The 20,235-nt window shown below is 33.7% G+C and overlaps 1 protein-coding gene across 2 annotated transcripts in view; it reads right to left on the minus strand.

Moving 5' to 3' along the window:
• The window catches only part of LOC145692189 (actin, cytoplasmic type 5-like), a 46,911-nt gene extending 34,497 nt beyond the window's left edge, over nt 1–12,414 (minus strand). Inside the window, exon 1 of one of the 2 annotated variants that reach the window (XM_081767493.1) lies at nt 12,310–12,414. The gene's annotated coding sequence lies outside the window, so the exon portion shown is untranslated. Of the gene's footprint in view, nt 1–12,125 lie in introns of both variants that reach the window. The other variant, XM_081767489.1, reaches the window with a different exon arrangement.
• Between the last annotated feature and the right edge of the window lie 7,821 nt (nt 12,415–20,235).

The raw sequence follows: 20,235 nt of genomic DNA on the forward strand, positions 1-20,235 counted from the left end.
CAATATCTCTCCTCATGGACGTCATTGAATTTGCCGGTCAATTTTGAATTGACCAAACGAGAGCAAGTTGACAAGCAACTGCTTGAAATAATTGAACAAAATCGATGTAATAGCAACTGCACGAAGTCGATTAATCATGTGACCAAGTCATGTGATTAATCATGTGACCAATAAAGAAAAACAGAGTTTCAGAAAGAGTTAAGTATGAGATTTAATTATTGCTTTTAATTGATGGCATTGATTATTCATAACCTTTACCTCACTAGATTGTGCGCTCTCTTTCTGGTAGACCCATAATTTGGAAATTCCAGACTGTTTTTACGTAACTCTGAAATAAGTGGAATGTAACACATGACCTATTCCTCCTACGTATGTCATTGTAACTAATAACGAACCGTGATGTAAAGCATGTTTCATGCATACATATGTACTTTTAATGATGTCATTCAACGCTAATGAATGCAGTATGCAAGGCAGCGTCTGTGAAACGACTTCTAAGACTTAAGAAACAAATTATCTACCTCTTTGGGTTAAAAAACAAAAGAAAAAGACAATTAGTTTCACACTTCTCAAGTTATAACAATATATATTACAAGTACTTTAATACCTTCTTTCTTCTAAAGTTTAACCTACTTCATTAACAGATCTAAACGAAGAAAACATGGTTTTGCAGCCCCTTTAATCATCTGTTATATTCAAAGCAACTGCAAAATGAAAGTTAGGTTGAGAATGGTCATACCCATCCATTTTTTTGTATTTTTCTACAATAAACCTTGGGTCACCTTCAATAATTAGTTGCATAATTAAAAATTCCGTTATTAAAGTACTCTGGATGTTGAAAATTATGAAAATTTCAGCACTGAAATAGTACTGATATAAATAACCTCGACTAAGATTAAAATCATAATACAATTAAAAGCCAATCAACATTTAAAACTGTAACATAGCAGTGAAATGGAGGAAGGTGAATAGTAATTGAAATTAAAGGAGCAAGAAGTTATTAAGCGTTACATTTTGACAAAGCAACAGTTAGCACTATCAACATTATGTATATGTCGTACTTAAAATACGATTAATCTAGGCATTCATTTCAATCTTTCTAAGACATAGAGAATATCATACTAGAATTTAATTGACAGCACCTTTCAATTCAACTTTGAAGAACAAAACAGTTTACTGAAACTTTGAAATACTTCTAATATGATACTATCTAGAAAAAATTAAAATAGAGCTTCAAATAATACATGAATGCAAATAAACCCTGTAACGAAACACACGTTATAGAAATAGATATAGTAAATGCTAATAAGGATTTCAAAAGAGACAGAGATTTCTTTTTAGATAAATTGTCAATGAAGCTACTGACTAATAAGTCCAGTAGTGAAGCCACACTGAAGGTAACAAAGAGATTTTGAGTTATCAAATAATAAAGAGTGAATTCTGGTTGAAAATATTCAGAAGAGATAGTGGTAGTTTGTAGATGAAAGTCTTTCTTTATTACTTTATTTTACAATTCGAGTTCCGCTTAAGAGAGAAAGACATTGCGTACAATACTAAACACCTTTCTGAAACCTCAATAGATCTTATTCTAACTGGAGGAAAATGTAGGAGAAGAACTATGGTCAAATTGGGGATGAATTACTACCTGTAACCTAAAAGACCTATCATAGCTTTACTTCAATAAAATAGATTTTTTTTAAAAGAAATGTTTACAGCTGGTAAGATTTTTGGTATTTTAATTTAATACCGGTATGCCATACTGGCTCATATTGACCTAGTTCGATCAGTGAAAAGGGATTTTGTACGGGCTCATCAGATCAAAAATAGGTATTTTAAAAATATAACTTTCGTTGAAAGAAAATAACATTTACCATGAAAATTGCCATAATAATTATGAAAACTAATGTAATAACAAATCATGTACAAATATAAATTTTTGTATTGTTTCTCAAATTTACATATTCTTCGTAGATGTGTTTTCATATTAGCAATATTTCCAACAAGCATCAATTTATACTTGTTTTAAAAAACTAAAACAACAAGTTAAAAATGTTCCTTTCCTCACGAATTGTGATAAATATTTCACCCTTTCCTCTCCTTTACCAAGCAAAAAGAAAAAAATGAATCTGGACTTATATCTCAGTACTAACCTTGAGAAATACAACAAAATAATCATTCAGCAGCGGAAATATCAAGTATATTATTCAAACTACACAATCTTCATGTTTCCATATTTCAGAAAACTGTCACAATATTGTACATGAGATATGAAAAATTATAAGGTTAGAGGTCCAAAATGTAAACAAAAATATTTATAAGTAAATCAGTTTTCCATAAGAGGACACATAGTGAACTTATAAAACTTTTATAAAAAGATATACGGTTTGTTTGTTTATTTTGAGATTTTAGCACGAAGCTCTTTGAAGCAAGTAATTCACTCACGCATAAGAATACCGTACACGCACACAAATAGAATCTTATATATATAATAAATCTTCTATATATAAATCGCGTGTTTATTTATACAAACCTTAATTATGTTGGAAAACTTCTATCTATAAATTTATTATGCTACGGTTACTATTATCGCACGAAACGAATAATTATCTTATTAGTGAAAAAATATTTTAACAGCTTGCGAACTTTTAACGGTTTCAATTCTTAGACCGTGACAACACAGACCTGTCGGATTACTTTTAGGTATTACTGGGACGCGTGTCTTTCTTTCTCAAGTTCAAATCAAAACTCAAAAGGGTTGGTAGTCGCTGTGATCTTTTACTATACAGTTCGCAACGTAGAGTAAATTGTTCACCCCAGAGACAGGATTTATAAGTAAACATGATACCTACAGCCCTCCTGAACTTCCTAGGCAATTCTTTCTTCCTTCCAGTGAAGCCACTTTTTCTAAGAATAATTTGCGTACTATGAAAGAATTGCATTCAACAAGAAAATATATTAGCGAGAAGGCCATTTGTGTTTTTCGTGTATAAACGTGTCATTTTTGACTTACATTTGGAACTATTTTTATTGTGCATATAAAGGTAGGTGGCAAGCAAATACTGCTATATATTAATACTTCTATCTCCTGGTTCTATATGTAGTAATTTTAAATTATTACGCACTCCTTATCTAGAATTGAATTTTGTTTATAATTTGGACAATGGTCATACCAAGGAATATGCTTCTTGATGTACCAAGGGACAATAAGCTTAGATATAATGAACACTATTTGTTGTAATGATTTTATGAATATATCTAGTTTTGATACGAAGATACCGTATTCCATACTTATACGCGTAGCATGTCTTTTCAACAAATAATCTGTTGAAACTGCAATACATATCTTTTTTAATGGCTGTTATACCCCTTGATATTAAAATTTACTTGGAGTGAATAACATTATACTATTGTCGAATGCTTACAAATCAATTTCAGTAAGTCATATATAGGGCTAATCAAGCACTTACGCAGAAATTTATTTCAAAAGGGGTCCAAATTCAACATGAGAATGAATTATATTAAAATTTGTAAAATCATCCCTACAACTAGATTAAATTTACAGAAAAGTCGGGATTTCGAGTGTTCCGAATCATCAAGTCCCAGCCCTTACGTACGTCCCAGGGCCTATTTAACATATATTTCATATGTAGGCCTAATTAATGGGTGAACTAGCGGTTAATGACATCCCTAATCTTAAATATTTTATCTTAAGTTATGGATGTTCAAATATATGATCTCTCTATGTCGAAACATTCCGCTGAGAAAAGTTTTCTTTTTAATACTTCTGTCTCTCCTCATTTCGACAGTTGCGATTTCGCACCCTGGATCAACGGGATTCAAACATTAGATTTTTGATACTCTAAGATCACGATCAGAAAGATATGTAAGCATTTTTGACGGACTACCTCTACCATCTAGTTACTGAAGTCTATGACTCGTAGAAGCATTCTTTACAACTAAATCGTTAACTAAGTGATTTCATCAATACGTCGCTCTGGAAAGAGATAGATAAATTGTCCAGACCTATTATTGCTCCTCTTTGTACAATTATTCCAGTAAAATCGAGCTCCTTTGGAGTCAAATAGTTGCTATGCATGCTTTTCTTGCTCTTAGTAACGGATTTGAATACCGATGCGGTCACAAAATTTTCTATCTTGTAAAGCAATTAATGGTGCTGAGAACCTGCAACATATTTGTTTTTCAGCAGTTAATTCACATGAGAAAGTATTGTTCCTTTTTTTAAAAAAATGAATAGGGATTTTAATTATGTAATTTTGTTTCCTTGCTCAGGTTTATTTAAATGAAACCTGCTTTATCAAAATTATATTTTATTATATTTAAATCTAATATTACATGATGTTTCATTTATAAATATTAAAGATACGTAACACAATTTAATTTTCACAAAGTTCAAAACAAATAAATCTGAACAAGAGTCAGTAAAATCAAATTATTAAAATCCATGTTCATTTTAAAGAAAAACAGAATATTTCTCCGTATAAATCGATGGGATCAAAAACAAGGATGGCACAGGTAGTCAACAGTCTTAAGGAGTTAATACAATAACTCGCGTAAGGAACTTAAATAACAAAAACACGTCACTGGATTCTATTCTGTGTCAAACAAAAGGTGTCAGAATTGAAGTTAACCCTCTTGGATATTTATTTTAGTTTAACGTTTCTTGTTTATGCACCGAGGCTAAGAGACACGATGATAGCGAGATAATGATAGAATGAAGAAAATGGAAGAATCCGAAAAATTCCATGCACACAGAGTTTGTCCTCTACAAACCCGTTTGGTGAAAGCCGGGATCGAACCAGGGAAAACACGCACCAGAGTTGAGCGTTCTGCCTTCGATTCATCGCGGCCCCCGCTCTTTAAGATCTTGTTTTGGATTATCCATTTGAATTATTTCAGCAAGAGGTCGGGGGATAACTTTTCTCTTGAAAGAATCAAATACCTTCGGTACATTTTTGATCATTTATATTAGATACGAAAGCAAGAGTAGAACCCGCTCCCCATTATTACCCACGAGTAAAAATATTTTAGTTGTACACTGTTATCCTCCCGAGACGAGAAATTTACAAATGAACTATTATTGATAAAGTGATTGTAAGAAGAAAATGAGAAGTATTTATCAACGTTTAAAACTGCGCAAGTTATTACTCAACATACTCCAATAATAAATATGCTTTAAATGTTGTTATATCATACTTTTCGTTGACCTTTCGTGGCGCGGAAATATTCTGATAGCTTTCGGGTGAATTTATGAAAAAATTAAGACATGAATTTTGTGCATAAATTTACAAAAAACGAGACGAGAAAAGGTTTCCACTTATCGAGACGAGACGAGATGAGAAAACGTCATTTTTTGTCTCGTCTCGTCCTGTGGATAACATTACTTCCATGGTTGATATATCCTAAGGCCTCTTTATCACAGGCTTCTCCATTAGAACCCCCCGCATGCATCGCTCTGTATTTTCTACGCGAGGAATGTGTTCTAGCGTTGTTAAAATTCAAATAATACTAAATTCATCGAATATTTCTTATTTGAACAATTTATTCGGATAATAAGTAACTAATTGAAAAATTACTCGGAAAAGGATAAATTATTCGGATAAAAATAATTACTTAATCAATAATTCGGACAACGAATATTTGATATGAATAATGACAAATTATTGAAATAATTTTAACAACGCTAATGTGTTTCTCTTATTTCAGAGTCCTGATCTTATCTGTGTAATTTTCGGGACTTGTACCGATTGTAAGGTTCCTCATTAAGGAACTACCTGATTAAAAGTTAGTGAACTCCAACCTAGGAAAGAAGAAATAATTTTATGTTCAAACTCTAAGTGATGAGCAAGCCTTGCCCATCTAAGAAGCTATTTGACTGGTTACAACTCTACGTGGATTGTAGGGCCAGTTTCTCTCCACCTAAAACACCTATTGGAAGATTATGATGCTTGGACTTGTACTTCAATCAAATATAATCAGTTAGATCACTGTAATTTAGTACTCAAAACAAGATCTTATCTTACCAAGCTGCTGCACATTACTTAGAGTCGCGTATTTATTACGAGGTGTTTAAGAAAGGGAAATTTTAAATGATATATGCCAATGTTACAACATAAATGTCAATACTCAATGAATGAATTGATTAATTCACATTACAATGCTCTCTATCAATAATAGATTTATTTTAAGAATGTGTTCATCAATGATTTTGATTGGAGGTTTTTCTGTTACATGGTGATCTCAAGTTCAAAGTTGTAATAGTTAAGCAAGAAGCAATCTGTCGTGTAAGATGATAACCAGTAGACTAGATAATACAACACAGTGGCGTATACAATGAGGTTTTGGGGTCTGCCCTCCTTAAGTAAGATTATATGAAAAAATAAACATTTACTATATTAAGCTATACAAGGGGTACCCATAAAAAGCGAAATATCGCTGCACTGGGAAAAACTTCTGTAGTACGCTAGATTAGGTGAGCGTCAAACAACTCGCTCTAAGTTTAGCGCGCCATCGGCATCACTGGGAAGGTTTTCTCTGGTTACATCATTTATTTATTTATTTATTTATTTTGTTTTCGTAAAATCAGCTTCGCTCGCACCTCGTTTTTTGTGATGGCCAATTTTAAGAGAACAGCGTACGGCTGTCAAATTGTGTTTCCTACTCCTGAAAAAAATTCCGCAGAAACTGTTTTGATGAACACAGCATACAAGGACAGTGCTAAGGGGAAAACTCAAGTGTGGTGTACTTGTTCCTAAAAAGGTGAAATATCGATCAATGACAAACCTTGTTCTGCACGTTCGTCAACTTACCTAACTGACGAAAATATCGACAAAATTTTCACTTATGCTTGAACACCAATGACGGATCATTGAAGAAATAGGAATGCAATCTAGACTATCTTGGAACTCGGTTCAGTAAATTTTAATTGAAGATTTGGGAATCAGAAGGATGACTGCGAAATTTATACTTCGGGTTCGGACTGACTAGCAAACAGAGCATCGAATGGAAACACGCCGTACTTGGAAAGAGCAGCTCCAAATCGTTTAATTTTTTTCCAAGGTCATTGTTGGTAACGAGACATGGTGCTATTCTTACAACTTCTAAACCGAACATCAATCAAGCAAATGAAAGAAGCCATCGTCACCTAGCTGAAAAAAAAAAAACTCGTATAGCGAAACCAAACGAAGATGCCTTTTTTTTTAATATGAGGGAAGTAGTGAATTTGGAGTGCGTTCCACCAAGTCAGAATATTAATCAAGCTTTCTATTTGAAAAGATTGCATAACAAAAAGGTGTGTGACAAAAAATCCTTATTTGTGGCAGGTGAAAGATTGGTTTCTGCACCACGACAATGCACCTGCTCATGCAGCCATATCAGTGCGGAAGTTTTTGGCCAAAAATCAGCATGACTCCCTTGCCTCACACCCCTCACTTATCTAACGTTGCTCCGTGCAACTTCTTAATTTCGCGAATGAAGAGGGGTCAGCGATTTGACGACATAGAAGAGGTGAAGAAAAAAGGGGAATTAGCTGTCAGACATCAAAACAGATGAGTATGAAAAATGTTCTCAAGAATAGAATTACAGATTGGACAAACATAGTAAGTATAATAGAAAGTACTTTGGAGGTGATAACGTGTTTTGTAAAATAAATAAATATATGCATAGCTCTTTAAATACTGTTATTTTTCGATACCCTTCGTATATATATAAGAAAAAACATCCTTGTCCTGGAAAGATTAGAGATTGAGTATTCGAATCTTTCCTCTTGATGAAATTTTGCCTACGTCACTGAGGCAGCAGAATAGTTATCAAACGTTCTTTAAAAATATATTCAGTTCTTAGTCTAGGCTTTAGGTTAATTTTCCAGAAAAGCTTTAAAAAGTCAGCGTTCATCTAGCAATTGAAGCCATTAAGGCAATACTTGTGTTATATATTCAATTCCAGCCTAGAAAGCTAGAAATACCGGTGTTTGTAGCCGAATCACACATCGCCCAACTAAAAGTTGTCTGTCCATACACAGCCCTTCATCGGCTGTAACACCAGTAACCTTCGAACCTGACCACATCACTCCAATAAAAGACTATTTTACAGATACTTTTTCGGACTAAAGACTATTTTACAAACTAAGGAAATAAAACAAACATGTCATTCTGAATGCCTTGGGAAATGTGATTTTCAGTTGTTTTAAATTGGGAATTAGTAAGGATAACTGTAATGGTAACAAAAGGGTTCATGAATAAGGATGATAGTGAAGATAATGAGTTTTGAACCTTTTCGAGCTTCCAATATTTTATCTTCAGCTTTCCCCATAGTTCCATCAACTCTCCAAACTTGTGTTCTTGCCCTCTTTTCAGCAGTTGCAGGGTTCCAGAATCTATGCATGATTATTTATATTTCTGACTCAATAGCACATTTTAAAGGTCGGGATAGAGTACACGGATCATCTGTTTTATTTGAAAGCCCATAGTCATTTTTTTCTTTTTACCATGTTGTAATACTCTTATTCGAACGCGATATGATATAAGATTACTCTGAATTTACTTTTTAATATTTATATTTAACAAGTATTGGATTAGAAACTGTACTCGGATTCACTTACCGCACGAATAAAAGAGGAATTCTACAATAGTTAAAATAACTTTTTGATGTACTATTAGCGGAGTTTTACTGTTTCTTTGCTTAAGAAAGTTTTGTTTCTGCGTGATTTATTCTTCTTGTACCATTAAAATTAATGAAGTAAAAGGAAAATTCATCGTATAAATAAAATATGGATAGGTTATAATCCACGCTACATTATTAAATTGCTTTGAAATGTTGTTTATCGATTTTAATACCAATTTTGCAATATGTTTTGTTATGATGATTATAATGCGTGATATAATGCTCTCTCACAGTTCCCATATATTAGCTCCAAATGTCAAGTTTAGGGAAAAGATTTATTAGCATTAGAATATATGTAAATCACAGGGCAATATGTTTACAACCATTAAGTAAATTACTTATTTTGATGCACTAAAATATATTTTTTCTCATCTGGATATATGTGCGTGTTTAAATATTTATAAATTTGTATCTTATCGTTTCCAAATTATCTTATTGAATAAGTTAAGACAATATGAATATAGGTAGGAGGCGAGATTAGCAGGGTTTATGTACATCTTGCGTCCATGAAGTCTTACACAAAAGTAAAACGAGTTTCTTGAGATATAATTGAAGGGTTTAGAAGATGAAGATATGCATAGAACATTTCTGCAAAAAAAAAAATCCCATTTTCACAATTAATGCTAGTGTTGTGTAAATGTCTACTGTACGGCCTCTTATTTTATTTAAGTTTATAACAGAATAACATGATATACAGTGGAAGATGCGCAAATGTACAAAACAATGGAACATAATTCACTTAGAGCTCAATTGACTACATCTTAATATTGAAGTAATAATCCCTTTAATCCCACAATATTCATTTTATAATTTGTGTATGTTATCAAATGTCAAAAGAACATAGTTCATAGTCAAATATTTGGAACTTGGTGTAAAGTCTGGATCATTTTAAAGAAGACTGTTAGAAATGAGCAGAAATATGTGACACACGTTTTATCAGCATTATTATTTCTTTATAGATATTCCATTATATTGTGAAATCAATTAAATTTAAGATATTCAAACTGTATAATAATTAGGGTAGAGGGTTACACATATTTCTCTCCCAAAGCTGCACGAAATGTCACCACATCACTTTTGATGTTCGTAAGTTCAGTCAAACGTATATTGAAAAAGAAAAAAATAGTACATGCCAGTACCACAATTAATAAATTCATGCTGAACAAATTTAAGTGTTATTTGACATACATACCGCAGAAATAAATATTGAAAACAAACAAACAAACAATAACTTTCAGTATGTGAATAATTTTGTGTCGTATATACTGTTCTTTTATTCATGACACTGACGTAATAATTTTAATGACAGTTACATATAATGTGCTTTTAAACAACTGACATTTACAGCAACATAAATGCTCGCTCTACGCTAGTTATCTTTCGGTCTGTTATTCAAACACGTGTAATAAATTAATCTTGTTTCATCTGAATTATTTTCATAGCTATCTTATGAAATAATTTCAGCAAATTTAATACTAAGGAAAGAATACAAACAACGTGTCTAATCTGTATAACTTCTAACTACACAGGAATAATTATGCTACTGTATTTACCTAAATTCACTATATTGAATGCTAATATAATACTGCTTGAATCTTTTACATATGTAGCGTAAATAAGTTATTTACAAAATAAATAAACGATCCTTAAAGTAAGAACAAACTTTTACATATTACAATGAAGTGAAAGTGAAAGTTTATAACGCAGTATTTTCTTTATTGTTGATAATATCACGGGAGTTCAACTATCAAAACTTTTAATTTGTAACTCAAATTATCAACGTTGTGTGTAATGAACATTTTGCTTCATAATCCATGCCGGAGTCAAGCACATGGTTAAGATTAGTCCATTTAAAATTCTAAGAATTGTATGTAAAACTGCACTATGAAAACAGGTATCAGTTGTGAAGGCAATACTGTATATAATCTTGCATATGTGGTTCGACAGTTTAAATTATAAATGCTCTTGAAGAAACCAACGAGGATCAAAATTTTAACTACAATGTACTATAAATTTGTGCTAAAGGATAATTTAATTCAAAAAGATCACTCTTAATTTGATTTCCGGTAGTTGCTGAAACTTATTTCAAATATTTAAAATTTTATTTTTCGAAAATCAGTACTATTTGAGAACACCTGAAGATGTTACATTAAAAATTATGGATTCTGACTTTAAATAAGGAATTTTTCCTTTAAAACAAATTATCAGTATAAATTTCATAATTATATTCGATTTATCTATATCAGCTTAGTAATTCTCCTTTATTTTCTACTTTTATATACTTTTGAAAATTGAATCTGACCAAGTAGTTAATCTTGTTATATCACAATACCGGTATGTGCAATGTTATATCCATTTGCGGAATACTAGTATATGTCAGAGTCGCAGTGAGTAATATTAAAGCAATATTTCAACTACTACTATTTCTTTTCAATCTAAGTATAAAATAGTATACATTAATATAATCGTCAGTAATGAGTAATTTGCTTAGGGAGGGGTCCGGCTGAAGTTAGTGGGGGCCGATCCAACCATATTATAGATCATCACCATCTTATAGTTCATTTGCAAGCCTACCGTGAAAATTTTAGGGGGACCAGCAAAAATTTACGGGGGATTGGCCACCTAGACATCCCTGGATACGGGCCTGCTTCGCCATATATATTCACTATTCAATAGTAAAGGAAAGCAAGCTCAACAATGAGACTAACACACTATGGTTATAGTAATGTGTATCTGCAATTTGACCAGAAATATAGGGTATATTCCTCAAACACCTGTGAATTGAGCATGGTAGCCCAGTGGTAGAGCGTTCATATCTATACGAAAGGTCTCTAGTTCGATCATAGATCATATGAATTCATAGATATTATAGTAATAGGTACTCCTCACCATTTTCTCACCAATTCTTTCATAATAATTTCTTTGCGTTTATCATCTATTTATATACTTAATCACCGAGCTTAAAAATTTCATGTTATTTCATGTCTCAATCAGCTGTAAGATTGAAATCAGCATACTTGATAAAATCATACTTCATGAACGATTTTAGTTGGCGCCTGTCAAATGGACCATCGTTCAGAGCAATTTTATTATTTATGCATCAAACTGCACGCAATTGTCACACTATACGGGGAAATAATTGCACTGCATTCATACCAATCCGTTTTGAATTAATCAGGATTTTTGGTCACATTGTCCAAACACTATGTAAAAAATTGTAACATATTTAAATTAACACATTTCTCATATTTTCATTACATTCGATGCACTTAGGTAGATTCGCGGTTTATTTATCACTTTGCCCTCTTTCCTCGTATTGCAGATTCTTCAATACTGATTTCTCGCGTATAGTATTTAGCTCACAGAATTTGACGATCCAACATTCACCAAGAAAATCAGTTCTTAGTAATAATATTGTTAAAATAATAATTTGTTGAAACACTAACCTGCAGTCGAAAAAAACAAGCGTTGTTCGTAACGCTATTGCTATGTAAGCAAATCGAAAACAATTCAGCAGCACTCTTGATTGGTCGAAATGGATTTCGTCTCCAGTAAAGAAGCACCAATGAAACTAAAACTATTGCAATGTAATGAAAACTCACAAAGCCTCTAAGGCAGGAAAACACTAACCTGGTCCAAACGAAGTCTTAGCAAGGACTGTGAACAAAACTTTTCTATCTGTGCAATTTAAATACTGCATCTGATTTTTACACCCCACTTCCCCTACCTCGTGACTTACGTGAGTGACGTCACGTGTCCCAGACGAGGCCGAACGGCCAGGCAAGCAAATCGCGCTCGGACCCTTCGTCGCGGCTTATGAATATCCCAAGAATATGTTAACAACGCTTTAATGTTCATATGCCTTAATTAAGAAGCGATCTTCATTTTTTCACTTTGCATTGCTGTCTTTTTCGTTCCATGCTATGATTAACACATAATGCGAAGCCAGACTTCCGTGTGTGACTGCTTTAACATAGATGTTATTTGAACTACGAAAGAAAAGGTTAAGTCCTTTTTCTACCAAAACAATTTTTAATGTCTTGTTTGTCAAATCTATTAAATTACATGTGCTTTTCTCACTAATCCCTTTTGTGCAGTAACTGATATGAGCAAGCTTCACTGAAGTCAACTTCAACAGTGCATTGCTAACTTCACCAACTTCTAACGTTGGTGAAGATCAGCTATGGTTAAAGTCTGGGGTTATTTTAAGCGAATAATAAAGATGTTGAGAGACCTTTAGGCTCCACTGATAAATTGAAGAAATATCAATAACTATGTAAGATGTTTCACACAGTTGCTAATATTGTTTATAACTTCATATTTCCATTATGAATGCAAAGATACTTTTTGTGTCAGTTATCGCATTGGGCCGGTATAGCATACCGATAGTAAATTAAAAGAAAAAAGAAAAAAATCATTCTATCTGTTAAAAAAATAAGCTCTACTAAATTGAAATATATCTTAGACAGCTTTATATGTATACGAACATACTGGTAATAATTTGTTTCCAATTTGAACACTGCTTCTCACCAAAGGTGAACGTTTGGTCTTTCTGTCTCCAACACCAAAAGCTCAAGACGTAGGAGACGTCACATTTGACGGTCCTCCTCAGTCAGGCCGGGCTCCTCGTTTTTCGAAAATCCAATCATTCAGAACTCAACAAGTTTCAAACAAGATTTGAACTAATAACTTGTATGATAATATACCTAATATATGGTGTAAAGTGACGCAATGTTTCTCTGAATTTTGCTTAAAATAACAGTGTCGATCTGAATAAATTCACGAAATAACATACTGAAATATATCCGAAAGTTATACTAAGTCAAATATTCTGTTACATACTATACTTATTTAAATATAGTAAGAAACATCACTTAGCAAGTGATCAATAGTCACATATTTTAATGGATTTTGTGTGTCTGTTTTGACTATATCACAACTTTATTTTAAGATTACTAAGATTTTAGCTCCGAACTTGCCATCACTTCCAGCATGCGATTGAAGTTTACTTTGGGAGTCGACAAGGAAGGTATCATTTCAACGCACCATTTAAAAAATGATGCACATTAGGGCATGATTTAGGACACTAATGTGTACCATATTCACTCATTAACCTAATAGAATAACCTATGCATATTCTTGTACTGCTCACTATATGCACACACACACACATATATATATATATATCGGGTGTTGCAAAATAAGTGTTACAGCTCTTGGGAGGTGACTCCTGCCACTGAGACAAGAAAAAAAGTTATCTTGAACTTTCTGCTATCGGACATAGTTTCAGATCTACAAGGTGCCGAAAACGTGGGAAAATGACTTTCGGACGCCAATAGTTCGGAAACTATCCAACATAAAGAGGGCGGGTAAAAAATTCACTGAAGAAGTCATACCTGCTCTATTGAATTTTTCATGTTTCACAATTCTACCATGCACGCGCAAGGGATTCCCCAAAGGAACGTAGGGAATCCCGGATAATCTGCCAAGTGAAACTTGGTCTAAATGGATATGAATTGATAGGCTTTCTGCCATGTAACAATAATTCGTTTGTATTAAATCGATATCTGGAACAAATACAAAATGCCGGACATCTTCATGCCCGTTGTGTGTGGTTGCATAATCGCCAGGTACCGATACCGGTCAACAGTGACGTTCTGAGTATTAAGTGTAGCGAATTAGTACTCAAATGCTCTAGAAAGACATCTGGAGTGTTGGTAGAGCATAACAGATGAAGCAGGGCGATTCACATGTGTGGAAACACAACGAAAAATGCCCAGAAATGCACTCATACTCAGTAAACGTGAGTTCAAAGCGTCGGAAATGTAAGGATTTGCGTCAAGAACATGAAAGCAATTGCCAATTCACTAATAATATTCCCTCAAACCGATGCAATATGATGTGTACGGTTGCATACCAATAAGGATGCAACAACTGAAGCCAAGTTGAAATTGTGCAATTGGACTCACTAAGAAACTGGGTAAACTAAATGAATATCACTAGTGGGATCGCATGATCGATATTGAAATGTGGCCATAATGTCAACCTGTCGCACTACTGCTGGGACACCGTCTCACGTGCGAAAACTAGAAAAATAACACTGTACATTCTGCTATTACATCTGGTGCACCTTTTGGTAGAACGTAACTAGAACACGATTGTATCAATGTCCCTCTTTGTTTGGGACATTGTCCCACAGTCGACACATATGAAAAGAAATCTCTTGATGCATGGTTCAAATTCTGATAGAGCGTGAAAATAACAAACTTGTATCATGTCCCACGTCTTCTGGGACATATGACGTACTCGAAATATAGGAAAATACCTCCAGAAATTTGTGCACATGCACATGCCAAGACAAAGACGAAAATGAACCGATTTGGCACATTTAGCACTACAGTTGGAACACCATACATATGGAAAATAAAACAACATGAAAAATAGGAAGAAACGTCTTAAAGTTCTGAATGTTTATAACTGTGCAGTAGGAGTAACAAAATGAAACACACAAGCATGTCGGGAGGCTGTACAAGAGCGCTTGCCAAACAAAGTGGGTACTCCTAAAAGAAATGAATATACAGAAAGTGAGGCTCCTTCGAACCTCAGGGCTAGAGCGCTCGGTTTTGCTCGCGTGGTCGCAGTTTCCAATCCTACTGGCAGCCCACGGCCTCAGATTCAAGACCCGAGTAGTTATTTTCCTATTTTTCGCACGTGGAACGGTGTCCCAACAGTAGTGGGACATGTTGACATTTGTCCATTAGCTACATGTTGATATCAACACACAGATTGGCCACATTTCAATATCGATCATGCGACCCCACTAGTGACATTCATTTAGTTTACCCAGTTTCTTAGTGAGTCCAATTGCACAATTTCAACTTGGCTTCAGTTGTTGCATCCTTATTGGTATGCAACCGTGCACATCATATTGCATCGGTTTGAGCGAATATTATTGGTGAATTGGCAATGGCTTTCATGTTCTTGACCCTAATCTTTACATTTCCGACGATTTGAACTCACGTTTACTGAATATGAGTGCATTTCTGGGCATTTTTCGTTAAGTGTTTCCACACATGTGAATCGCCCTTCTTCATCTGTTATGCTCTACCGACACTCCAGATGTCTTTCTACAGCATTTGAGTACAAATTCGCTACACTTAATACTCAGAACGTCACTGTTGACCGGTATCGGTACCTGGCGATTATGCAACCACACACAACGGGCATGAAGGTGTCCGCCATTTTGTATTTGTTCCAGATATCGATTTAATACAAATGAATTATTGTTACCTGGTAGAAAGCCTATCAATTCATATCCATTAGACCAAGTTTCACTTGGCAGATTATCCGGGATTCCCTACGTTTCTTTGGGGAATCCCTTGCGCGTGCATGGTAGAATTGTGAAACATGAAAAATTCAATAGAGCAGGTATGACTTCTTCAGTGAATTTTTTACCCGCCCTCTTTATGTTGGATAGTTTCCGAACTATTGGCGTCCGAAAGTCATTTTCCCACGTTTTCGGCTCCTTGTAGATCCGAAACTATGTCCGATAGCCGAAAGTTCAAGAGAACTTGTTTTCTTGTCTCAGTGGCAGGAGTCACCTCTCAAGAGTTGTAACACTTATTTTGCAACACCCGATATATATATATATATATATATATATATATATATATATATATATATATATATATATATATATATATATATATATATATATATATATATATATATATATATATATATATATATATAATTTACATTGAACGAAATAACTCGTTCATTGTTGAGGAAAATTGTGATCTATGAACGAGGAGATCAGGTTACCGGACGAAATTTCTGTGAGGGGGAAAAATTAAGGGTCTTCACTACACCGAAATTAAACTACCGCTAATTTTAGAGTTTTTCTGTAATATCTTCAAAACAAATAAAATCTAAAAGCAGAAACGAAGTGAACTAGATAATAAAATTTTGCATGTGATACCGTTATTACAACTCATCTATCTGCTTTCGATTTGTAACTGTAGAAAGATTTAGCATTTTTTGCGGGTTCTGTAAATAGCGGGATACTGAAAGCGGATAGGGAATTGTGTTAAAGGTATCACATGCAAAATCGTATTGTCTACTTCACTACGTTTCTGCTTTTCGTATATAGAGCGTGTGCTATATAATAGTTTTAATCTTTATTAATGTAGGTCTACTCATATTATCCTAATATATGTGTCGAACATATGAAGAATCTTCGTATATTTCAATCAGTCGGTGGATCTGGCACGCCTGCAATATTTTTGTCCATTCATTTGCTTTATCTTCCTGTGCCAAATTACTACTAAGCTAAATATCTTATTACATTATAAAATATTATATGTTCTCTTATAACATCTAAAAAGCCAATTGGTGTGATGTCTATAATAAGAAGAAAGTTACGGGCATGTTGTAGTCGGCACTGTGATAGAAATGCTTAAATATAATAATTAAACAAGTGAGTTACGTTTCAGCGTGGAACAATGATAGACTTCCAAAATATGAGAATTTAATAACCAAACTGTAAGTAATACAGTTATAACAATTGGTTGCAATAAAGGAGCAAGACCAAAGATAGAACATGCTCCTTGGACGCTGAATCCATATCAAAAAGTCATTATTCACTATTTCCCATTGTTTCTGCTCTATGAAGCTCAACATTAAACCTGGAAGTGTTAATCGATGTCTATCACTTCCAGTGGTAATAAAGAAATAAAATCAGGTGAAGAATACTAAGCATTGATCTTACGCATAAAAGAGTAGTAGGCACAGATGAAGTATTGTAGTTGCACTTTAGTTTATATAATACTAGCAGCGTTCACCCCGCTTCGCTGCGGTCACCCCGGAACGCAATAAACTTTGTTACTTAGATAATTTTTACTTTTTCGCTTTCAAGTGATATGATAAAAACCATAGAAGATTGCAGTAAATGTTAACATTATATCGCCTGTCATTTATGTTAACCCGCCCCGCTTCGCTGCGGTCACCCCGGAACGCAATAAACTTTGTTACTTAGATAATTTTTACTTTTTCGCTTTCAAGTGATATGATAAAAACCATAGTAGATTGCACTAATGTTAACATTATATCGCCTGTCATTTATGTTAACCCGCCGAGTGACACGGTCATACGGGTTGCATATAAATACGTTTATTTTTACCTATGATGAACTAACAAAGGATTTGTACGTTATGGACACTTGAATGGTCAATTATCTCAAGACACTGGTAATTGAAAATTAAAGTGATATGATAAAAACCATCTAGGGTCCAAGTCCTAATAACCCCCCAAAAATGAAAGAAATTGGTTCAGCCGTATTAGCGTGATGAGGGAACAAAGGATTTGTACGTTCTCTTTTATATATAAGATTTTTATTACGCTTCTTGCATAGTAAATTAAAAACGAAACCAATCTCTTAAATTAACGTTCGTAATTTTAAGGATAGAGAAGGTGAAAAACATTATCTCATATGCACAGAATGCTACCCAAATGTGTGAATTTTGTATATATATATATATATATATATATATATATATGTGTGTGTGTGTGTGTGTGTGTGTGTGTGTGTGTGTGTGTGTGTGTGTAAAACTCAGATTTTGTTTTAAATTTCTTGTACATAAGTTCGTTATTAATTTATTATAATACATCAATGACTGCTGGCAGTTACTAATAGTCTACTAATAGAAACTAGAAACTACTTGTTATACTCGTACTTTTACTACTACTTGAAAACCACTTGCAATTTTTTTTGTAAAAACAACCAAAGAAATAAAGAAGAGAAAAGAAACTCTTAGTACTTAATTCCAACTTAATCAGTTAGTATTATATGCCACGCATGCAACTGGCTATCAACTTCATGACTGTTGAAAACTCAAACAAAACTACCAGCTTAGCAGCCTTTTCACTGTTCAAACGGTTCCTTAGCGATGATTGAACAAAACCACGTTAGAAAAAATCTTTCAATGGTAGCTGTAAAGGCTTGCACAGTTAGTAATTTTACAATAACGTAAAATAAATTGTTGTTATTTCTCTATTTAAGATTTGTGGCTTTTTCGTCATTTATACAGAGTGTTTCAAAACAACACCGACAACGTTTGGGAGGTGATTCCTAACACCAAGATAAGACAAAAAGTATAGACCATCCTGGGTGCACAAATGCTTCCTTTCGGAGTTATAGGCTGCCGAAAACATGAAAAAAATAATCTTTAAAGGTCCATAACTATGGGAACTACCGTAGTCGGGTCAAGACTTCATTTAGGAACTAATATGTGTCCCATCCAAATGTCCGTGTTTCAGAATCCTGCCGTACTTCTGCAACAATTTTTATAGAGGTAGTTAGTGAGTACTTCAAATCATATGCCTGTAGCAAACTTCCTATATAAAAATTATTGCGTGAGTACCTTAGGATTCTGAAACATGGATTTTTGGATAGGGCACATATTAGTTCCTAAGTGAAGTCTTGACCCGACTACGGTAGTTCCTATAGTTTTTGAGCTATGGACCTTTAAAGTTCATTTTTTTCATGGTTTCAGCAGCCTATAACTCCGAAAGGAAGCATTTGTGTACACTATACTTTTTGTCTTATCTTGGTGTCAGAAAATACCTCTCAAACGTTGTCGGTTTTGTTTTGAAACATCCTGTATTTTGACACCTGTGTCTTTACTGTGAAATCAAAATATAACTCGTAAAATAGTTTTCAGTTTGCTTCAAACTTCAATATCAAAGGATGAAGCGTTTGGTAATATCGGGTTCTTCAAAACTCATTCCAGATTTTTCCATATCCTTATTAAATCTTCTATAGTGCAATTACTGTATGTTCCTGCAATTCATCACATGCTCTAGTTATAGGTTTAAAAAGGCGAGACACATTTTCAGCTTTACTATTTAGTGTCACATTGAAGACCTTCTGTACAGCTGAATAAATTAATCAATTACTAGTCAGTTTTCTTATCATACTTTCAAATTGTTGACCAACTATTAACATATTCTTCCAAAACTCTACGAAACAATTCCACCATACCTCTGTTAGAAAAACAAGTTTAGGATTCCCCTGCTTCTCTATATACCGCACCCACATATTTGATACTTTATACAGTATTAGCGTCATTTACCCGTTTCACTGGGTTAAAACAAATAAAATTAGTAGTTTTGTTAGTCCGTCATAGACGATATCTTTTGTCTTAAAAAATAAATATTATTATTGTGGACTACATTTGGGTTTAAACGGCATCGGAAGTGTCACTATTCACATCAGCGACCCCGAAAACTATGGATTCAACACTAATATCGGTCATTTTCGATCATTTTTGTATATATATCTGCTCCTCCCCTCCCCTAAGTTGCACCTTCAAAGTGAAGTGATAAAAGACCATTCCAGGCCCTAATCTTATCTATATTGAAAATTTTATCGAGGCCGGTCCAGTGGTTCAAGAGTTATTAAGTCATAAACGTAGTCATTTTCAATTTTATATACTGTATATAAATAGATAGATTAGGAGACACTGACTGCATATAATAAGGTAAGTTTAACACATG

This window comes from Thermobia domestica, chromosome 1, assembly GCF_964235325.1.
Source record: "Thermobia domestica chromosome 1, izTheDome1.hap1.1, whole genome shotgun sequence".
NCBI classification, from domain to species: domain Eukaryota; kingdom Metazoa; phylum Arthropoda; class Insecta; order Zygentoma; family Lepismatidae; genus Thermobia; species Thermobia domestica.